Source organism: Heloderma suspectum, chromosome 7 (assembly GCF_057233095.1).
Source record: "Heloderma suspectum isolate Gila_16-S chromosome 7, 16-S_ref, whole genome shotgun sequence".
In the NCBI taxonomy this organism is placed as follows: domain Eukaryota; kingdom Metazoa; phylum Chordata; class Lepidosauria; order Squamata; family Helodermatidae; genus Heloderma; species Heloderma suspectum.
The window spans coordinates 22,442,028-22,466,018 of NC_139464.1; the positions used below are offsets into that span (position 1 = coordinate 22,442,028).

General features: G+C 43.2%; 1 protein-coding gene across 5 annotated transcripts in view; it reads right to left on the minus strand.

Moving 5' to 3' along the window:
• Positions 1–23,991, minus strand: part of BPGM (bisphosphoglycerate mutase) — a 57,046-nt gene that overhangs the window by 28,445 nt on the left and 4,610 nt on the right. For 2 of the 5 annotated variants that reach the window (XM_084809253.1, XM_084809257.1), the window contains exon 1: positions 3,005–3,172. The exons of the other annotated variants lie outside the window; for them this stretch is intronic. The gene's annotated coding sequence lies outside the window, so the exon portion shown is untranslated. Of the gene's footprint in view, positions 1–3,004; positions 3,173–23,991 lie in introns of those variants that run through there. 5 annotated transcript variants of the gene reach the window in all.

Consider the following 23,991-nt stretch of genomic DNA (forward strand, 5'->3'; position numbering starts at 1 on the left):
CAAGAATGCCCACATGGAGTGCAGAGGGATTCACAGAAAATAAAAATGGTGGGTGGCTAGAGCCTAGCACTTCATTTTGAAGCATGCCCAGAAAAAAGGTAGGCAGGTGATGGGAAGCATCCTGGAAGGCTATTTATTTTATTTATTACATTTCTATACCGCCCCCATAGCCAAAGCTCTCTGGGCGGTTTTCAAAGATTCCCTGGGTGGTTTAAAAGAGAGCTAGAGGGTTGGCAGGGAATGAGGGAATGTTATGCCTGTGCTGTGTGTGTGTGTTTTGCCTATTATCTTTAGTGTGATGTGCATTAGCTGCCTGGCTTTGGTGGGTGCATTTTCCCTGGTGTGCATTCCTTGGAGCACCAGTTTCCTTCTGTGAAGTTGGGTCTTTTGTCATGCTGTGTTGGGGCAAGTAAGTCACTTGGGGCTCAGACTCCACCTCTGCCTTATTTTTTGCCAAGTTGCTCATCTCTGAGTCTCAGCGGTTTGCACTCTGTGAAGTGGTGCTGGAGCAGAAAACTGTCGATAGAAAAGGGTGGTGTTGTGTTTTGGCACTCAGGCCATACCTCTGTCTTCTACTTAGGTTCTTTGGCAGGTTACTTTTCATTTAGCCTCATGAGTTTGTCTTTGAGAAATGGGTGGTGTGAGACTGGCCATGCCCACAATGGCAGCCATTTTGTGAATGGGCAAGTCCCTGCATGGCAGCCATTTTGGCAGCACTCTCTCAAAATACCAGCTGTACCCACCGGCCCAAAAAGATTGGCAACCCCTGTACTATGGAGTAAGCTCCACTGAACTGAATGGGACTGAATTCTCAACAATCGTATTAAGGTTTGTGCTATTAATTCATTGCTTGGACAAAGACTTGTTACATCTGAAAAAATCAAGTTCCAATTTAGGTCATGCCCACCCATCCCATGAAAAGGCTTTCAACCTGCAGGTTATATGGCTAGCAGACAAGCACAACCAAGAATAAAGATCCATTTATGAGATTTAAGACTTAAGACTGAGATTCTAATACACATCTCATGCTATCCCACAACCTGTGAGCACTCTTACTGCACATATCATTGAAAATATACTTGGAAGAGTTTGTGTTAACGGAAGACCAAGCTCAATATCATGATCACTGCAAGTATTTATTTTTTGCTAAAACTGCCTAACCAAATGCTAAACTTTGCTTTCCAAAATAACTGGTCCTGAAAGTACTATTCTTTATGGCTTCAAACTTTAGCCAAACTTTATACTGGGGTGGGCAGAAGGTAGACCTGGATCTACTGGTAGACCTCTGTGTGTTTTGCAGTAGATCAGCAGTGGTGGGGTTGTTGTTTTTACTCCTGTTTAACAAATGACTCTGCCCCATCCTAAATTATACTGCTGAAATGAAGAAAACTGGGGTGGGGGGAAGAGATAAACAGTGGATTTTTGAGCAGGAGGGCTGTGGCTTCCATTCAGTTCTGCTACTCAAAACAAATTCTGGGCTCAGAATTATTCAATTCTAAGACCATGTCTTTTGCACCAGGCTCCAGTTGGCGGATCTGGAGGTTGTAGTAAAAAAAAAAAAGTGATCCCTCAAGGGTGAAGTCCGCCCATCACTGGATTAAATTAATGGATCTTTTAAAAGTTTAGTCAATTAAGGGCACAATCTTAACTAGATAGGTGGCTGCCTCTGAACTCGAAGGCAACTGCCTATCCAAAGCAAGACAGGAGAGACATGGGGGGGATCGTTCCCTCCACACCTCTCCTGCCTTGCTGTTTTTCACTAAACAGCCATTTTCGGCTGTCTAACAGCGGGGAGGGGGGGGGCAATCAGGAGAGAAAGCTGCCATATGACACATTGGATATATCACTCCCCTTTTCAGTTGCTCCACACTCCTCTTGCGAGTGCGGAGGATGGGGCTTCTCCGCATTGCCTCAGAGGCAGCACAGACGGGAAGGGTGGTCGGTTCCCAGAAATGAGCATATCCTATGGCCTGCTAGACAGTATCTAGAGGGCCATAGGATTGCTCCCTAAAATGTGCTCCCACTTAACTGGCTAGATTTTGTACCTATAAAACCACAGATAACAAGCGCCATCTTTTAAAAGAGGCATCCTCCTTCCTCTCACACACAGAGGAGGAATACCTCTTCTACAGTGAAACAACATCTGTGGCTCACCCAATAACAGAAGCATGCTTCAGAAATGTTTCTCAAAACGCAAATTTGACAGATCAACTAAATTTGATTAAGGTATCTTTCAGCACGCTGCAGCCCTGGTATTAATATATCACTACTGTAGAGGATACATATTACTACATATGTAAATTACGTGATCTCCCCCACTCCTCTTCCTATGGGGATATTGACCCATATTACAGGTAAGATTACCAATCAAGGGGGAAAGCAGCTTATCCTGCTCTTGGGCCTTTTAACAGCAGGTCAGATTGGCAGAAGTCAGCAGAAGCTGAGTATCATCACATGCTAACTGACTGTAGATGAGACTGTACTAGGTATTTAAAAAGATATTTTAAAGAGCGCAACGCAGGAAAGCCATCATACGCTTCTATGAAGCGTAAATAAATAAATAATAAATAAATAAACATTTGCCCATTTTTATGCCTGGAGCAAAACTGGCATGACCCGTGGACTCAAACCAATCGCGGGATGCCGAGATCCAATCCTGACTCAGACCACAAGGCAAAACAACCAGTACGTGCCCGCTAACACCAACACCCTGATATGGTTGCGCGGGTCTCAGAGACCTGCTTCCAAACATCATTCAGCATCATTCAGCCGAGCCTAAGAGAAGGAGAATAAAGCGAGGCGAATATCCCAAGATAAACACACCAGGCAACATCTCCATGCAAGATGCATTTCAAAACCAAAGGCGTCCCAACCCATCCTCCAGTTACGAGGAATATATTTAATTATTCTTCCTTATGCTACTTTGGTTTAATTGAAACCTGCATGCAGATAATATTTTTTTTTTAAACAAAAAAACAAAACAAAACACTAGATCATGATTTACCTTGAAACAACAGAGTCCAATCAGCAAAAGTTTAAAACAAAACGAAACAACCACCACCATGCACCGCTGATGCAGCTGCAGCAAACAGTTTAAAAAAAACAACACCCGCCACCATGCACCGCTGCTGCTGATGCAGCTGCAGCTAACAGTCGTTAGCAGCTCCAGACCGGCTATTAATGGAGGGGAAAGAACTAGCGACGTCCCTCGGTTTCTCCCTCTGATTGGAGGGTTAGGCTGCCACTCGTTGTTAGCCAACAGCTCCGCTTCCTATCAGGAAGAACTCAAGCGGCCTAATAAATCGAGATCCGCCCCGAACGCCCCGCGACGGTGCTGGAGGAAGATGAGGCTGGATTGGCCGAGGGGTGACTGACGCAATCCAGAGCCAATGCAATAGTTTGTTTACGGGCCGTGGCGCTCTGCGTGGTGTGAACTGATCAAGGGCGGCATCTGAAGATGGCTTCGGATGTGTCCGTGCGGCGCGGCCCTGCCCGTATTTACTTGGAAGTAAATCCCGCTGAGCTCAGTGGGGATTGCTGTCTAGGAAACGGTTTTAGGATGGCGCCGCTAAGTGAGGGAGGCAGTGAGAGTTTAGGCACAATCAGCCCCAAATTAGGTATTTTTTGAACGACTTGATCCGATGCACCTTTACTTCAGAGTAACCCACTGCCGTCACTGCAGATGGTGCACCGCAGACGGTGACTGTAGCCATGAAATTAAAAGACGCTTGCTCCTTGGGAGGAAAGCTATGGCCAACCTAGACAGCATAGTAAGAAGCAGAGACATCACCTTGCCGACAAAGGTCCGTCTAATCAAAGCTATGGTTTTCCCAGTAGTAATGTATGGCTGTGAGAGCTGGACTATAAAGAAGGCTGAGCGCCGAAGAATTGATGCTTTCGAACTGTGGTGCTGGAGAAGACTCTTACGAGTCCCCTGGACTGCAAGGAGGTCAGATCAGTCCATCCTAAAGGAAATCAACCCTGAGTGCTCATTGGAAGGACAGATACTGAAGCTGAAGCTCAAATATTCTGGCCACCTAATGCGAAGAGAAAACTCCCTGGAAAAGACCCTGATGCTGGGAAAGACTGAAGGCAAAAGGAGAAGGGGACGGCAGAGGATGAGATGGCTAGATAGCATCACCGATGCAATGAATATGAACTTGAGCACACTCCGGGAGAGAGCGCAGGACAGGAAGGCCTGGCGTGCTATGGTCCATGGGGTCACAAAGAGTCGGACACAACTGAACGACTGAACAACAACAACAACCCACTGCCGTCAGTGTATGCTTGCATAGGCTCAGTATGCTTGCATAGGCTTCCAAGGATACTTGCATTGCATAGAGCTCAGTCCCACAGATTTCGAGGGAATTCCAAATTTTACTGAAAAATCGATGGTGCTTAAGTGTTTTCTTTGGTAGGATCGTGCCCTTCGTGTGTCTCTTCCCTTGTATGCCATCTGTGGCTCTGTTAAACGTTGTATTTTTAAAAATTGCATGCGTTTCAGTACTCTCTTTAAAAGAAAAAAGCGAAAACAGCTCGGGCATTTTTTGTAGGTTAACTTAAAAGTAACCACATGGTTTAAGTATAATTACCAACTAATTTCCTGCAAGGATTTAGGGTCTTTATCAGCTCAATACCAGGCAGAAACTCACCAGCTTAAACCTCACCACCATCACCCTCAATGGAGGCACATCCATGTCTTCCTATCCTTTGTGCTGAAAGCCAGTGCTGAGTCCACTCCTTTTTTCTGCAGGATTTTTACTTCCCTAGAGTCCTTCCATATGGATCCCCAGGTTCCTCCTACCCTTTTCTTTGCTCTTCTTTCATCTATTTTTATATAAATATTTTATTTTTCTTAATAATAATAACTTTATAAAATTATTTATGAATTGCCTTTTGGCCCAAAAGGGTCTCCAAGGTGATTTACAATTTTAAAACTTTCATTTCAAAACTTTTAACATTTATGTACCGCACAACTCAAAAGTGCATTTACTCAGAAGTAAGTCCCACTGAATTCAGTGGGAATTACTGTTTGATAAGCATGTATACCCCTTCATGGATCACTGCCTTGTTGTGGCGAAGGGGCTTGCATAACTCAATGAAGCCATAAGCTATGCCGTGCAGGGCCACCCAAGACGGACAGGTCATGGCGGAGAGTTCTGACAAAATGTGGTCCACTGGAGAAGGAAATGGCAACCCACTCCAGTATTCTTGCCAAGAAAACCCCATGGAATGTATCACAAGGCTAAAAGATATGACGCCGGAAGATGAGCCCCTCAGGTCGGAAGGTGTCCAATACACTACTGGGGAAGAGAAGAGGGAATTTCCAAGTAGCGCTAGAAAGAGTGAAGCGGCTGGGCCAAAGCCAAAAGGACACTCAGCTGTGGATGTGTCTGGTGGTGAAAAGAAAATCTGATGCTGTAAAGAACAATATTGTTTAGGAACCTGGAATGTCAGATCAATGAATCAAGGTAAGCTGGAGGTGGTCAAACATGAGATGGCAAGATTGAACATCAACCTCTTGGGAATCAAGGAACTAAAATGGACAAGCATGGGCAAATTTAATTCAGGTGACCATTATATCTACTACTGTGGGCAAGAATCCCTTAGAAGAAATGGGGTAGCACTCAAAGTCAATAAAAGGGTGGGAAAAGCAGCACTGGGGTACAATCTCAAAAATGATAGAATGATCTCAGTACGAATCCAAGGCAAACCATTCAACATCACAGTAATTCAAGTCTATGCCCCAACCACTGAGGCCGAAGAAGCTGAGGTTGATCGGTTCTATGAAGACCTACAATACCTTCTAGAACTAACACCAAAAAAAGATGTCCTCTTCATCATAGGGGATTGGAATGCTAAAGTAGGAAGTCAAGAAATCACCAGGATAACAGGCAAGCATGGCCTTGGTGTACAAAATGAAGCAGGACAAAGGCTAATAGAGTTTTGCCAAGAGAACATGCTGATCATAGCAAACACTCTTTTCCAACAGCACATATGGACAGAGGTCTGTAACATTGTTCAGGAGGCAGCAACTAAATCCATCTTTAATGAGCTTCCGTCGTGCATTAAAAACGTGGTTGTTCAGGCAGGCATTTGGGGTGGGTTAGGGTATTTTAGAAAATGTTTTTATTGTAGAATTTTAAACTGTTTTATTGTATGTTGTACATTGCCCAGAGTGGCTGGGTGACCAGCCAGATGGGCGATTAATAAATTTAATAAAAATAATAATAATAATAATAATGAAAAAGAAATGCAAGAAAGCAAAGTGGCTGTCCGATGAGGCTTTACAAGTAGCTGACGAAAGAAGGGAAGCGAAAAGCAAGGGAGAAAGGGGAAGATATATCCAACTGAATGCAGAGTTCCAGAGAATAGCAAGGAGAGACAAGAAGGTCTTCTTAAATGAACAATGCAAAGAAATCGCGGAAAACAATAAATGGGAAAGACTAGAGATCTCTTCAAGAAAATCGGAGATCTCAAGGGAACGTTTTGTGCAAAGATGGGCATGATAAAGGACAAAGAAGGCAGGGACCTAACAGAAGCAGATGAGATCAAGAAGAGGTGGAAAGAATGCACAGAAGAACTATACAGGAAAGATCTGAATGTCCCTGATAGCCATGATAGTGCGGTCACTAAACTTGAGCCAGACATCCTGGAGAGTGAAGTCAAGTGCGCCTTAGGAAGCATTACTAACAACAAAGCTAGCGGAGATGACAGTATTCCAGCTGAGCTATTTAAAATCCTAAAAGATGATGCTGTTAAAGTGCTGCACTCAATATGCCAACAAATTTGGAACACTCAACAGTGGCCACAAGACTGGAAAAGGTCGGTTCACATTCCGATTCCAAAGAAGGGCAATGCCAAAGTGTGTTCAAATTACCGTACAATTGCGCTCATTTTACATTGCCAGCAAAGTGATGCTCAAAATCCTACAAGCTAGGCTTCAGCAGTATGTGAACCAAGAACTACCGGAAGTACAAGCGGGGTTTCGAAGAGGCAGGGGAACTACAGATCAAATCGCCAACGTTCGCTGCATCATGGAGAAAGCAAGAGAATTCCAGAAAAATGTCTATTTCTGCTTCATTGACTATGCTAAAGCCTTTGATTGTGTGGATCACAACAAACTGGCAAATTCTTAAAGAGATGGGAGTACCAGACCACCTTACCTGTCTCCTGAGAAACCTGTACGAGGGTCAAGAAGCAACAGTAAGAACCAGACATGGAACAACTGATTGGTTCAAAATTGGGAAAGGAGTATGACAAGGCTGCATATTGTCGCCCTGCTTATTTAACTTATATGCAGAGTACATCATGAGAAATGCCAGGTTGGATGAATCACAGGTCGGAATTAAGATTGCTGGGAGAATTATCAACAACCTCCAATATGCAGATGATACCACCCTAATGGCAGAAAGCGAAGAGGATCTAAAGAGCCTCTTGTTGAGGGTGAAAGTGGAGAATGCAAAAGCTGGTTTGAAACTCAACATTAAAAAAACTAAGATCATGGCATCTGGCCCCATCACTTCCTGGCATATAGAAGGGGAAGAAATGGAAGCAGTGACAGATTTTATTTTCTTGGGCTCCAAGATCACAGCAGACGGTGACGGTAGCCATGAAATTAAAAGACGCTTGCTCCTTGAGAGGAAAGCTATGACAAACCTAGACAGCATAGTAAGAAGCAGAAACATCACCTTGCCGACAAAGGTTCGTATAATCAAAGCTATGGTTTTCCCAGTAGTAACGTATGGCTGTGAGAGCTGGACTATAAGGAAGGCTGAGCGCCGAAGAATTGATGCCTTCGAACTGTGGTGCTGGAGAAGACTCTTACGAGTCCCCTGGACTGCAAGGAGGTCAAATCAGTCAATCCTAAAGGAAATCAACGCTGAGTGCTCATTGGAAGGACAGATACTGAAGCTGAAGCTCAAATATTTTGGCCACCTAATGAGAAGAGAAAACTCACTGGAAAAGACCCTGATGCTGGGAAAGATTGAAGGCAAAAGGAGAAGGGGACGGCAGAGGGTGAGATGGCTAGATTAGCATCACCGATGCAATGAATATGAACTTGAGCACGCTCCGGGAGAGAGCGCAGGACAGGAAGGCCTGGTGTGCTATGGTCCATGGGGTCACAAAGAGTCGGACACGACTTAACGACTGAACAACAACAAGCATGTATAGAACTGCAGCCTTACTTAAGGGGAGGGCAGGACCCTTGAACTTGCTCATCAACACTTAGCACCTGGACGGTGGACTGAGCAGGCACACAGGTCCCCTCATCACAGTCTTTCCCATCATAGTAGATGTATTTCTATACAACTGAACAACAACAACAAAGTATTTCTGAATGTGCACCTGTACATACAAATTAGCATATGCAAATTTTATGCAAAAAAGTCTCTTTTGTCCTCTTTTTGGGTGATGCATTTCCTCTTTTTTGGCCAAGGGTAAGTGGTCACCCTAACAGCACTCCAATGCACCCTAATAATAATGATCAGCACCTAATAATTCAGGGCTATTACCACCGGATGAAACTAGTATAAAATTAACTCTGTGCCATTTGTTTAGTAATTGAAAACAATGGTGCAGTTATGGCTGGACTTGTGGACGAAGTCCAGGGCCCCCCCCCAATGACCATGCAAAGAGCAGCAGGTGACGGGGCAGTAGAAAATAAGCCTGCCATAAGCACCAGGACTGACACTGATCACTGCAGCATTATTTTTCCTATTTAAAAAAATATATACTCGGGGTGGCTGTTGGGATTTACATGGCTACAGGTGCTCATTTATTGTTTGTACTTTTAAAAATATACTATAGTTTTCTTCAAGAAAATGGTGCTTGTTCCCAAGTAAATATGTTTAGCGTCAGGGCAGCAGAAGCAAACTTCCTGAAGTCATGATGGTGCCATTATTTCAGAGAGTTTAAAATGCAAAACTGCACATGCTCAGAGTTATTTTTTTATCAGACTTGGCAAAAGGTTCTGTTGTTATCTTTTTGTTCTAACAGAGATGGAGAGGCAGTTGTACAGCATAGGTTGGAGAGGGGAGAAAAGTAAGTTGTGTGCTTCACACCTGAAGTGGCCATCTAAAGGGCTCCCCTGTAAGACCTTTGTAAGTCCACAGTCTAAAATGACCTAGGTGCACCTCTGTCATTCTAGGTCATACTGTGACTAGACTTCATATGTGGGCTTGACATTTATACCATCATTTCAGCCAGGATTCTTAGCTGAACAGCAGTGAGAGGAGATTCTCTTAAACCATTTATTTTCGTATGAAATATCATGGTCAAGAGATATTCTTCTCAAAACACAATTTAAGAGGTAGTGACTGCTCCATAGAAAAAGGTCACAATGGGAAAACATTCCAGCTCTTCTATGGTCAGGCTAATTGGATGCCCAATTAGGATGGAAATAGTGGGCCAAGGGTCACTAACAGGGTCTCCAATACGAAAGTGTCATATTCTCCGCTTGATGACTCACGTTCTGGTGAGACTTGCAAGGGCAGAAGAGCCATCACAAACAGAGGTTTATATAACTTCAAACACTCCTTTTCATGGAAGAATTTCACACATCTGGCTGTGCAATCAACTTATGTACACGCATGTATGAACTGGACCTGAGAGCTACCAGTTTTTGAGCTGTGACTACACATAAATGCTTTTTTCCTCGGTACAGTCAACAGCCACTGCCATCTTGTGGATACTTTGTGGCAGGTCCCCCCACCCACCCACCCATCCCTCCAACTGATATTTCAAAAAGGTCTAAACTATTTTCTGGAAAAACAACAACCAAGAACCTTGTAAACACAACAAAGAAGTGTTGCAGCATCTTAAAAGGCTAACAAATGCTTTATGGCACAAATTCTTTGTGGATTAGAGTAAAATAATTTATGGTTTCATTTGAGGCTTGAATGGCAATGTGGGATAATTTTTTATCAATTTTTTATTGTGAGTTTCAACAAAACAAACCAAGACATAAAACCAAAAAATTGAAAATGTAACAACATACTCTAAAGTCCTCAGTTTCAAATATTACAACATTCTAGGGCGGGGGATGGGGGAATAATAGATTACACATAAACTTCAGTAAAAGCAGACCAGATTTCCAAATATAAGTCCATTCACAAGTGACACCCATATACCGCTATTTTAAATGTTGCTAGTATTGTTAAGTTCAATCCATTGCATTATAGGCAGTGAGCTTTTATCCTTCCAGTATTGTAGTATCAGTCTTTTAGCAGCCAAGAGGGAGCAAAAAATCCATTTATGCTAACCATATGTTACATTCCAAAAAGCAGGTAGATAGTTTAAGAGAACATATACATCAGTAAATATTAAAGAGCTTTCCAATACAAAGGTTATACATATGATAACTTCCTCTCAAAAGGAGGCAACTATTGGACATTTCCAAAACATATGAACAAAAGAAGCATTAACTGTATTATACCTCCAGCAATTAGCTGAGTTTGACAAACCTTTGTTAAAGAGACATCATGGCATTCAATAGACCTGAAACAAAAGTTTTTGCTGAATAAGACATAACCGGAGGTCCATAGAGATATTAGATACAGACGCCAAAACAGCAGTCCATTGATTAAACAAAATAGCACATTCCAATTCCCTGTTCTATTCCTGCTGTAGACCCCGTGCATCATATTTATTCACTGATAAGTATTTATAAACATGAATCCTGAGTCAATATACCTGGTCAGCTTCAATAAGTGTTTGCAATAGCAAAGGAGACTCTGAGGCAGTAAAAGCAGCAGGACTGAATCTAGATACTAACAAATGTTTCAATTGCAAATACTGCCATTCAGCTGTAGCAGACAAATGTATTTCGCAAAGTTGAAAATGGCAAAAACTCATCATCAACACCCAATAATTGATCCAGGGTGAAGTTCATTTTATCTGTCCAGGTCCACCACAGAAACATTTTCTTTCCTATTCTTCGATCTGAATTTCCCCATAAAGTCAATGTAGCATGTGAAAATAGGTGAAATTGTAATTGACGTGACATTATACGTACGCTATGACAAGATTGTGGGAGGAGCTCTATCCACCTTAGTATGCTGAGAACCTAATGCCATCCATTTGAAGAGAGGCTCCAGACAGGAAGATTTCAAAACTGACCAAGGTAGAAAATCAAATCTGAGTGGAAAAGACCAAAATTTCGTACAGGTCAGCAAATAAGCCCGATTATAAGTAGCAAGGTCCAGAAAGCCAAACCCACCTTCTTTAACTGGAAGTTGCATCCTTTTCAAAGATTGTCTTGGTGGAGAGGAACCCCAAAAGAATTTACGAAACAAAGCATTACACTTTTGGAAATATTTGCCAAGTATAAGTAAGGGGATCCCAAATATAACATAAACAATTCAAGCTATAGTATTAAACTTAAGTGTATTAATCTTACCCAATAAACTCAACTTTAAAGATGCCCATCTGTCTACATCTCATGAAATGTCATTAGTCATTTAAATTTAATTTAATCATTTGAGATATATCTCTAGGGATAATTATTCCCAAATAAGTAATAAACTCCGGGCACCATCGAAACTGCCAGTTGGCTAATATACTAGAGTAAACCCTATCTCCAATCGGCATTATTTCCGACTTTGACCAATTAATTGAATAGCCAGATAAATCACTGAAAGTATTGAACAATTTCATCAAAGCTGGAACCGACAACTGGAGTTTCGAAAAGAACAGCAAAAGATCATCAGCATAAAGGGTAATTTTAAATTCTAAGCAAGAATACACAAATCCAGGAATACTACTGTTTTGTCTAATAGCACACGCCACGGGTTCCAAGCATAACTCGAATATCAATGGGGAAAGTGGACAACCTTGTGGGATTATGAACATATTGAAAATTCAGACACTATAGAACTATACATACATACAGTCAGGGCCAGAAATATTGGAACAAGGATAACTGTTTTGGCAGTTGGCCTCTGTACACCACCACATTGAAGTTGAAAGGAAACACACCCAGATGGGAGCAAAGTCAGGACTTTCCACTGTAATTCAAGGGGTTTGGCAAAAGTGGGGCACTACCCATTCAGGAAGGACAGCCAGTGGCATACACACACACCCATCATTGGGGGCTCATAAGTAATGGAACAAACCAACATCATTTCAAACTTAAGGATCGCCTTTAATACCTGGATGAAAATCCTTTGCAGTCAATGACTGCCTGAAGTCTGGAACCCATGGACATGACCAAATGCTGAGTTTCCTCCCTCGAGATGCTTTGCCAGGCCTTTACTGCAGCTGCCTTCAGCTGCTGCTTGTTTGTGGGTCTTTCTGCCTTCAGTCTTGCCTTCAGTAAGTGAAAAGCATGCTCTATTGGGTTGAGATCAGGTGACTGACTTGGCCATTGAAGAACATCCCACTTCTTTGCCTTGGGAAACTCTTGGGTAGCTTTTGCTGCATGTTTTGGGTCATTATCCATCTGCAATATGAGGCAGCACCCTATCAGTTTGGCAGCATTGGGCTGAATCTGAGCAGAAAGTATAGCCCTATACACTTCAGAATTCATCCTGCTGCTTTTATCAGCAGTCAGGTCATCAATAAACACCAGTGTCCCGGTTCCATTGGCAGCCATACACGCCCATTCCATAACACTGCCTCCACCATGTTTGACAGACAATGTGGTATGCTTTGGATCATGAGCTGTTCCTTTCCTTCTCCATACTTTTCTCTTCCCATAATTCTGGTACAAGTTAATCTTGGTTTCATCAGTCCAAAGAATCTTATTCCAGAACTGGGCAGGCTTTCTTAGGTGTTTGCTGGCAAAGGCTAATCTGGCCTTTCGGTTCTTGAGCGTTACCAGTGGTTTGCACCTTGTTGTGAAGCCTCTGTATTGACATTCATAAAGCTGTCTCTTGACTGTAGATGTTGACAATGACATGCCTACCTCCGCAAGAACATTCTTGACCTGGCTAGATGTTGTGAAAGGGTTCCTCTTTATCATGAGCAGAATTCTGCAGTCATCCACTTTAGTTGTCTTCCTTGGTCTTCCAGGCCTTTTGCTGTTGCTGAGCTTGCCAGTTAATTCCTTCTTTTTCAGGATGTTCCAAACTGTTGTATTGGCCACTCCCACTGTTTTTGCTATCTCTCTGATGGGTTTATTTTGTTTCCTCAGCCTAATGATGGCCTTCTTCACTCGCATGGACACCTCTTTGGACCTCATGTTGGGAGTTCCAGTGAACAGCTACCAAATGCAAATGTAACACTCAGAACCACCTCCAGGCCTTTTATCTGCTTGATTGGTCATGGGGTACCCAGGAAACAGGCCACACCTGGCCATGCAGCTGCTTGTCAGCCATTCGTTCCATTACTTATGAGCCACCAACGATTGGGGGGGGTGTATGCCACTGGCTGTACTTTCTGAATGGTTAGTGCCCCACTTTTGTCAAACCCCTTGAATTACAGCTGAAAGTCCTGACTTCGCTCCCATCTGGGTGTGTTTCCTTTCAAGTTCAATGTGGTGGTGTACAGAGGCCAAGTGCCAAAACAGTAATCCTTGTTCCAATATTTCTGGCCTCGACTGTATATATACACATACATGTGCTCAGCAAAAGGGTTGGAATTTGTAAGTATACCGATAGTAAGCAATTCCCTAAAGATTTAATGATATACACAGGGAGCACAAACCGTACAAGTAGTTATGCTACTGGAAGCCCTAATACACGTAATGGGATTTGTGTAATCCAGAGATGGGAGTGCTCTTCCAGCCGAGAGCCAAATTCAATTTCAGAGAAGCTCTTGGGGGCTGCATTCTAGTGGTGGGTGCAGCCAAAGGGTCAGTGCCAAATTACAAAACATACCAGGATATTGTAGCTTAAATTTCTTACAGCCAGTAACTAAGCTTTGGTAGAGGTATTTAAACATTTTAAAATAAGGAAAAAATTGCACAAAGGCCAGGAAACCACCATGATCGGTGGTTGGTGGAAAGAGTGCCGGGGGAAAGGGCTGTGGCCATCTGGAGAACCAGACTGGGACTGCGGGCCTCAGGTTCCCTACCCCTGGTGTAATCCAAGCAGTGTGAGGATCACTTCCTCACTGAAATACTCAGATCACTTCAAAACAGCAGAACCCATTATCCTCACTGAATTTGTTATTGCTGTGACACAATGTCTTTGAGGAACATGATGCCTGTTGCTGGAAAATATGAAGGCTGAAAAGCAACATCTACATTTGCGGTATATAACATAAATCTGATATTCCAGCTCAACCCTAGAAATTTCAAAGACTTGTACATATGAAGATATGACCAGCCTTGAATTAGTGAAGCAGGGCTTTAATAGTTATCCAAAGGAAAAGAGTAGAGTTGAAACATAAAGATGATTAAAGTGTGTTCAGGTCTTCATCACAAAGCCACTATTCTATGGGTCTGAACAATAAATCCTATACATAATAGTATAGGGCAATATCCAATACTGCCATTGAACCTTCACTCATTCTGTGGAGCCCATGAGACCAACTACTAGTGTAACAGGAAGCTAGTGTTTCCTAAAGCAATCCCGAAAATGAGCAGAAACACTCATTTCTGGAAACTTACAGGTCAACGGTGATCCCTTCCACAAGCTCCACTGACTTGACCTGTTCTGGAAATGAGTGCTTCTGCTAATTTCCAGTTGCTCCAGAAACCTCTGGCTTCCAGTTGTACTGGCAGTGTGCAATGTTGTATACTACCCATACTATGTCGATCTAAAATGTTAGAAAAATCCAGGTTCTTCCACTATTCTTCCAGTCCAGGTGACAACAGTGCTACTGCTCCAAACTCCACTCTTGCCAAAACATAGTATTGTCACTGCACAAAAATTACCATACAGATCATCTGATCCAAGTCCTCTTGGGCAGTCAACAAAGAGGTCTGAGAGGGAGTTTATTGTTTTTATTAGAGAATGTTTGAAGTTACAAACTATGATATAGTCCAGGGGTGGGCACCTTGTGGTCCTCCAGATGTTTTGATCTACAATTCCCATCATCCCTCACTACTGGCTATGCTGGCTAGGGCTGATGGGGGTTGTAGGCCAAAACCTCTGGAGGCCACACACTGCCCATGCCTGATAGAGTCAGTGGAGCAACGTACATTGTCCCCAGGAAATGCAGTCTCCTGTATAAGAAGTTTGGGGGGACAAAAGTAACAACAAGTATATAGTATGGTACGCAGGTTCTTCCAGGGTGGGGGAATGGCAGTTCTGTGGATCCAGTTCAAGGCAGTGTACATAGACCGAGAGTAGGGTGAGCCTGGTCTTGCCTTGTGTGTGGCTAGGGCAGCCTTTCTCCATTGATCACCACCTCTGCCCATTGGTCACTACTCCCAAACCAAGATTCATCAGGGATTCCAAGTGCTAATTAATGGCTCAGCATGAAGTGCTATGGTGGAATGCTGCAGGGCTCTGTCCTAGGCCCTGTGCTGTTCAACATTTTTATAAATGACTTGGATGGCTTGGTGCAGAGGGGTTGCTTATAACATTTGCAGATGATGTGAAGCTAAGAGGGATAGTCAATGCCACAGAAGACAGGATCAAGATTCAAAAGGATCCAGACAGGATGGAACACTGGGCTAAATCTAACAAGATGAGATATGATCTCTGAGGTACCTTCCAACTCTATGATTCTATGTTTACAAGGAATCTGAGCACCAAAGGGATCATAAAGATAATATACAGGACAAGAAAACCCAGAAAAGCAACATTATTATTTGGGTTACTAACAGCCACCTCAGAGATTGACAAAAATAACTAATGCTGGCTTGATTCAAGCCCTCATTAGCAGGGCATTGGCAAAAGCTTTCAATTAGCAAAAAGACTATCACACTGTTCACATTATCAGAGTCCTTTAACACATTTTGGAGAGAACTCAGGCCATAACGGTATCTGAGCGCAGGCTGGCCCGTAAGCCATCAGAAACATCCTTCTGCTGCAGGGATAGACCTGGGTCCAACTGGCCTAGCACACCATCAGTCCTGAAATCCCTGTGATCAAAGACAGGTGTAGCAAAGCATTCTGGGTCAGTTTAGTGAATTACTCCATTGGCCCAACTGCAGACAGAGCAACTCCTTTCCAGACAATGTTCATTGTTTTTGTCGTTTTAAAAACACATCTTATAAAAATAGTGGAAATAATGCTAAAAACGATTTACATGTTATTTTCTGCAGTGTGTGTTGGTCAGCTGTGGTTCTTCAATGTACTGCTGAACTAAGTGCTGGATATAACACGCCTGCTTTGCTCCTTCAGCCACTAGAGGTCAGTTTTTGATTAGCTTGAGGACAAAATGAGGGAAAGTAAGATTCCCTCTCTTATCTCTATTTGCCATGACTAATCTGAATTTTGTGTTTCTATTTGTGTCCCTATAACAGAGACAGGCTATTCCTGGTTAAATGAATGCAGCATTTAATAGGCAGAGATAGGGATTTATGGATTTTGCTAAATCCATTCCGTCTGTGTTTTGCGGATTGTCAGGCATCTTTTGTTCTGTCATCTTTTCATTGGCAGAATTGGATTTTTTGCAGTGATGTACAAGAATTTTGTTCCACTTGCACAAGTGAACACTTGTGTTAATGCATACGAGCGCAAGTGCGAATTCATGCAAATCCCCCTCCCCCCCTAAAAAAAACGTTCTGCAAGTCCACATGACTCGGAAGAAGCCGCAGGTCAGATTCATAAAAATCCAAACACATTTGAATCCATTGGAGATTTTTCCGACAACCCTAGGCAGAGAAAAACCTTCAGTATGTGTAATGGAAGATGGAGTGGTAGGCATTAGATAATAGGTGTATTGCACAAATGTGTCTGCCCCTGTTCTCATCTGTGAAATGATGGATGGCATGTGTGTTCATATTTATTTACTGCAAAAATTGGTGCCAAAATACCCAAAGTTTGGTCATGCCAAAAGCTACTGTGGCCTGTTCCTGTGTGCTTGAGAAACACCTGTCCCTGCATGCTTGCACCTGATGAAACTCTTTCTACTATAGTTTTCATGGTGCTCTGATGATTTGAGAGAACATAAAGGCACTGCAAATAAAAACCAATTTATTATATGGGTGGAGGGTATAAAAATTATATGGGTGGGGGATATATGGGGTGTTTGTGGTACTCCTCCTGTCCCTCAGACTTTTGGCCTGGAGTTGCACATATCCAGCTTGGTGCAGCTGGGAGAAGAAAGAAGGAGAATCTATATGGTGTTTTAGAGGATTCAAAGTGCTGCACAGATATTATCTCAATCTTTAAGAAAGCAGTATTATTCTCGAAGTGCAGCTGAAGAAGTTCAAGTTTGGGGCGAGATTTGAATCAGGGACTCCCTAATTAATGCACACTCTCTTGGCTATACCAGTTGCTGTCAGATGAGGATTTTGCTTTCCCTGTTGGATGGGAGGCTATCTATCATGGCACTGACTAAGGGCGCAATCCTATGCATGCTTAGTTAGACAGGAAAAAGTCCTACAACCCCCAGCGTTCCCCAGCCAGCATGAACCGTTGAAGGACTTTTTTCTGTCTAAGCGTGCATAGGATTGCATCCTAAAGCTGCCTGCAAGAGCCCAGTACTCACTCAACCAACTCCTTCAGGAAAATGTGTTCATTGGTGGTGGTGGTGGTTGTGGTGGTGGTAGTAGTAGTAGTAGAAGAAGAATTAATAGTAATATCCCACTCTTCTACTAAAAGTAGCCACAGTGGCATAAACCGTAATAATAAAATCAGGAAAAATGTAAGTACAAGAGTTTCCAAATTCAGTAACAAAATATAACCGACACTTGAAACAAAGCAAAATACAAATCTAGCAGCAGCAAGAGGAAGAGAAACTTGTGAAAGGTCCTTCTCAGTGGCTGGACCCAGACTTAGGAACCCCTTACTATCTAGAGGCCCATCTAGACTCCTCATTGATGGTCTTCTGCAGGCAGCCAAAAAAAAAATTTAATTTAAACAGGTGCTTCGTCTATATAGCTGATTTGTTTTCTCTGCTATTGTGTGCATTTAACCTGTATTTTAATTAAGCTATGTTTTCACTGGATGCTATTTTTATATGTTCTTATTTGGTTTTTAGATAGATTTATATTGTTTGTTATGTGACTTTTTATTGTAGATTTTATTGCTAGCTATTTGGGGCATTTTCAATAGAAAGGCAAGGCACAAATGTAATAAAATCAATAATAAATAAGCATACAAGATGTCAGACATCCAAACTAAAAACAATATAATGTGGTGTTAGAGACTGACATAGAAATGGCTTTAATTTTTGGCAAAAGACACACCCAAAGACGGAGCCTGATGAATTGCAGTTGGGAGGGGATTCCAGAGTCCCAGCACTATCACATAAAAGACCCTGACTCTTGTGCTTACACACCAAATCTAACATTGATCTTAACTTCTGGGCTGGTCTATATGGGAGCAAGTCCTTGCCCCTTATGAAGAGAAGGGGATGGTTAGGATCCTTGAGAGAATGTTTGGCCTCCAAGGAAAAGTAATACCCATATCCCTCTATTACTCTACTACTTAACATCTTTTTTTAAAATGTGTGCCAGGGCTCAGTCTTCCTTAAAAGCCACAAACCCCAGGAACCTATACACACAGCTCCCTGTGCTGTACGAAAATCGCACACTCATAAGAACATAAGAAGAGCTATGCTGGATCAGACCAAAGGTCCAGCATTCCGTTCGCACAGTGGCCAACCAGCTGTCAACCAGGAACCCACAAGCAAGGCATGGGGGGAAGTATAACCCATCAGGTTATACTTAAGTTGGGTTTTTTGCCCCAGTGTGCATCACTTTACACTTGCTTACACTGAATCGCATTTGCCATTTGGATGCCCATTCTCCCAGTTTGGAGAGATCCTTTTGGAGCTCCTCACAATCCCTTTTTGTTTTAACCACCCTAAATAATTTGAGGTCATTGGCAAACTTGGCCACTTCACTACTCACATAGGAACATAAGAAGAGCTATTCTGAATCAGACCAAGAGTCCATCCAGTCCAGCATTCCATTCACACAGTGGCCAACCAGCTGCCGACCAGGAAAGCACTAGCAGGACACAAGTGCAACAGCACCTTCCCACCCATGTTCCCCAGCAACTGGTGTAATAGGCATACCGTCTCTGGTACTGGAGGTAGCACATAGCCATCAAGCCTAGTAGCCACTGATAGCCTTCTCCTCTAGGAATTTGTCTAACCCCCTTTTAAAGCCATCCAAGCTGGTGGCCATCACTACATCTTGTGGTAGCGAATTCCATAGCTTTAACTATGCACTGTGTAAAGAAATACTTCCTTTTATCTTTCCTGAATCTCCCACTCATCAGCTTCATGGGATGCCCCAGGTTCTAGTATTATAAGAAAGAGGGAGAAAAAAAGTCTCTCTGGCCACATTCTCCACACCATGCATAATTTTGTACACCTCTATCATGTCTCCCCTCACCCTTCCTTTTCCAAGCTAAACAATTCCAGCTATTGTAACCTTCCTTCATAGGGGACATGCTCCAACCCCTTGATCATTTTAGTTGCCCTTTTCTGCACTTTCTCCAGTTCTACAAAATCCTTCTTTAGGTATGGTGACCAGAACTGTACACAATATTCCCAGTGTGGTCACACAATAGATTTGTATAAGGGCTGTATGATATTGGCAATTTTATTCTCAATTCCTTTTCTAATTATGCCTAACATGGAGTTTGCCTTTTTTAGAGCGGCCGCACATTGGGTTGACATTTTCATTGGGCTGTCCACCACAACCAGAAGATCTCTTTCTTGGTCAATCACCACTAGCTCAGAAACCATCAGGTTATACTTGAAGTTGGGATTTTTTGCCCCAACGTGCAACACTTTACACTTGTTTACATTGAACTGCATTTTCCATTTAGATGCCCATTCTCCCAGTCTGGAAAAATCTTTTTGGAGCTCCTCACAATCCCTTTTTGTTTTAACCACCCTAAATAATTTGGTGTCATCAGCAAACCTGGCCACTTCACCTATCACTCCAAATCACCCCTGTCTACATGTCTATTGACACTCTCAGAGAACTCTAAAAGCTTAGTGAGACAGCACTTAGCTTTGCATAAGCTGTGCTGATTCTTTTTCAGCAGCGCTTCTCCTTCTATACGCTTACTAATTTTGTCTTTAATAATGGTTTAAACCAATTTTACCCACAACAGACATTAAGCTAACTGGCCTATAATTTCCCAGATTCCCTCGGATCCCTTTTTAAAAATGGGTGTTTTTTAACAGTACAGAGGCTGATCTTAGGGACATATTGCATATTTTGGTTAAAAGATCAGCAATTTCATATTTGAGTTCTTTGAGAACTCTAGGATGGATACCATCTGAGCCCAGTGATTTCTTTACTTTCATTTTATCAATATGGTTGAAAACGTCATCTTTTGTCACCACTATTTGCTTCAATTCCTCAGACTCCCTTCCTGAAAACATCAGTTCTCCGCATGCTCAGAGACCAAAGCATGACATGGGGAGTAAGAGTTCCAACTCATAGAGGCTACCTATTAGTGTATGATACTGAAGAGTTGTTTGCTCATTCAACAGCCACAATTCCAGTCATGGATGGCCACCAGTGCAATGAAGTTTTGTTTTGCATTTCTAGCTTTTATGGTGGTTGCAGTTAAACATTTTGAACATGGGACTGCCATGTGGGAAAGGTATTTAATGAGATATTTCTTTAACTATCTATCCGCAAACAACTGCTGGGAATGCTTCCCTGCGTATGATTTAGCTTTGAGTTTCCAATGCACAACAAAGTGCACAACGTCTCATGAGGCCATTTGGCAGAGCAGAATTTCCCCATGAGGCAAAATCAATTGTGATTAACACCTCTGAGATCACTGTTCTCTCACTGCCTTGGCTAAATGGCAGAAGAACCTTCGGATGATTTATGAATAAGCAGAGATCTATGGAATATATTTCATGGTTCAAAGTGGGGGGAGAGAAATGACCTTGGAAGAGGATGCCATGTCTTGCAAGGCCAATTCCCATTCCAGTCCTTTAAATGGTACAGAGGCCTGAAGGTACACATTTGCTAAGGCCAATTCCTCCACCCACTGTGATCCTTTTAACTGTAAAAGAGGCAGTTCCCCACACAATTTTAAAGGATTCTTGGAAAAGGTCAAATTACGCTTGTGGGGAGGGTAGTACAGATCATCCCGCTGAAATCCTTTACTGTGAAGGGCAGTCCCAGTCACTTTCAAGCAACCTTCTCTGAGCTGGTGACCTCCAGATGTTTTGGACTACAACTCCAGTCATGCTGGTTGGGGCATGGGGCCGGGTGGCTTCTTATCCACCTCACAACCCCTACCACAAGCCATAGGTTGGGTGGTGGGTAAGAAACCACCACCACCACACACTGGACTCAATTTGGACATCATGGCAACCCGCATGGCATCTCAGGTAATAATGCAAATAGCAGTCGTGCATGCAGCACACATGCAGGCAGGGGAAGAAGCCATGGTAGCTTCTTTTCCTGCCATGATCGTCCAAACCCAATCAAAGAAACATAATGAAGGAGAGCAGGGAACTAGACATTGCTCATTGACTGTAAGCACCTGGACAACAGACTGAGGAGACATATCACACAGGGCCCCTGGTCACAGTCTTCCCAACTATAGCAAGATGTATTGTATTTCCATTTAAATTATAGTTATTCATTCTAAATTTGTATCTATACACATAAATTAGCATACACAAATTATCTTCAAATTTGTGTCCTCTTTAGTCCTCTTTTTTGAGTGATGTGCAAATGACCACCATAACTGGGGCTGATGGGCACTGAATCTAATCTAGAGGGCACCAGGTTGGGAAAGACTGCTTCAAGGGATATTTTAATGTGGAGAACTGAGCAGAGGGCCCAGTTCCTTCCCCCATTAAATCCAGGCTGAAGGGGAAAGTAGGCAGCCTAACTCACAATGCCAGTGGCTGAGAGATTGCGTCAGCACATTGCTGTTTGCTGCCAACATACAGAGGCTGCATGGAATCAGTGTGCCTGTAGAAGTCTCGGCTCCAGTCAGGTTTCTTCGGGGGTGGGGAGCAAGGGGTTCAAAAAGCAGAATTTTCCTGTCTACATTACTCCTGTCTCCACTCCCCTTTGGTGGAGACCAACTCCTACTCCCCGCCCCTCCATTTGGGTGCTCAGCACATCACCACATAAGGTACACACTTTACTAATATAAGAAATAATACAGAAGATACTGGCCATTGCTGACTTTTCCCTCTCAAGCATACCATAAACACCATCCACAACACATCCCTTTTTCCCACAAGGCCCAGTTGCTTATACCAGTGGTGGACAGAAGATAGATTTGGATGTACTGCTAAATCTGGGTAATTTGCAGTAGATCACAAGGATTTTTGACTCCCAGTCATTTAACAATACCAGCGACAAAATGACCCCCACCTGCCCTAAACTATACTAATGAAATAAAAGAGTGGTAAAAGGAGTGGATTTTTGTGTGGAAGGACTGTGAGCTCTGTTCAGTTCTGATACAGAAAACAAAGTCTTAGGCTCAGAATTCTTTAATTCTAAGAATTCTAAGTGTGCGTCTTTTGTAACGGGCTCCCACTGCGAGACTGAAGTCTACCAAACCCGGACTTACACAATGCGCACAATCAGCTAACCTTGCAAGGAGTCAGATTGCTCTATGGCTAGCGGGGAGGGAGGGAGGGAGGGAGGGAGGAAGGAAGGAAGGTCATTTTTAAAAGCAACTGTCAGAACAAAGTTTCAACAATTTTACAGGAAAGGCGTTTTAAAAAGATAAAGCAAGTTTAGGACAGGAAAGTTATAAATTAAAACCTGAAACAAGTAAAAAAAAGTATATGGGGGGGAAGTATAGTATGTAAATTTGGGGGGAACAGATGGGATAAGAACTTGAAAAGGACTTCTCTATATCTACTCCGTAGCCTTGTCATTCTAAAAGCTAGGGAAAGTGTTAAAACAGAAAAAAAATCTAAGGATTTTTTCAGTTTAAGGGCGAATCCTATGCATACTTACACAGACAAAAGTCGTACAACTCCCCAGCATGGCTGGCTGGGAGTTGTAGGACTTTTTTCTGCCTAAACATGCATAGGATTGCACCCTATGGCCGCTAGTCAGCGGCTAGACAGCCATAGGATATGTCAGTTCCCAGAGAACCCACCCCCACCCCCTCCCATGCTGCCTTGTAGGCAGCGGAAATTGGCCCCGCGCTCGTAAGAGGAGCATGGAGCGGGGGAAACGAGGCATTCCCAGGGGTAGGGCGAGGAGGTCAGAAACGCCAGTACAACACATCATTCGGCCGTCGCTTTCCACGCTCCGAGGTCCCGTGGCTAGACAGCTGAAATCGGCTGTCTGGCCATGCAAGCAGGGCAGGGGAGTATGGGGGAGATCCACTCCTCCACTCCTCACCACTTCTCCTGCCCTGCACTGGATCGGCGGTCACCCCTGGGCTTCCAGGCGACCATTGATCCACATAGGATTGCTCCCTTGGAGACTTTTCCCTAAGTGTTTTAGCATATGGGTAGTTGGATGTTATGTTCTATGAGGCAAATAGCCGGAGAGGGAGGTTCATCAAGAAAATGGTGTAGAAGGGAAGAATTAACCCTCCCCAACACTATGCCCCCCACCCAGCTGCTTTTAAATGCTTAAAATAGTGGGAACTCCTATCATGGTGGCAGATCCAAGAATCTTGGGGGGGGGTGCTATTTCATGTTGAGCAGGAGAGCTGATATCAGGGGTTGGTATTGTAGGGCAGCTGCTGAGACCCACAATCCTTTAAGGGGCCCGCTACTCCTCGCTGTTCCTGCCTGTTCACCTATCCTCTTCAAGCATAGGAGCAGTGACAACATGGAGCATCCTCCTCCAGTTACTTGCCTTTCCCTCTCCCTCCGGGCAGGAAAGGGCAAGGGAATGGTGTGGAGGAGGGGAAACCACTCAGAGAAGGGACCTACTGAGGACATCTTGCCCAAGAGCCCTCCAAAAGCTAAAGCCAGCACTGTAACAATATGAAAAAAGTACTGCATTCGGCCTGA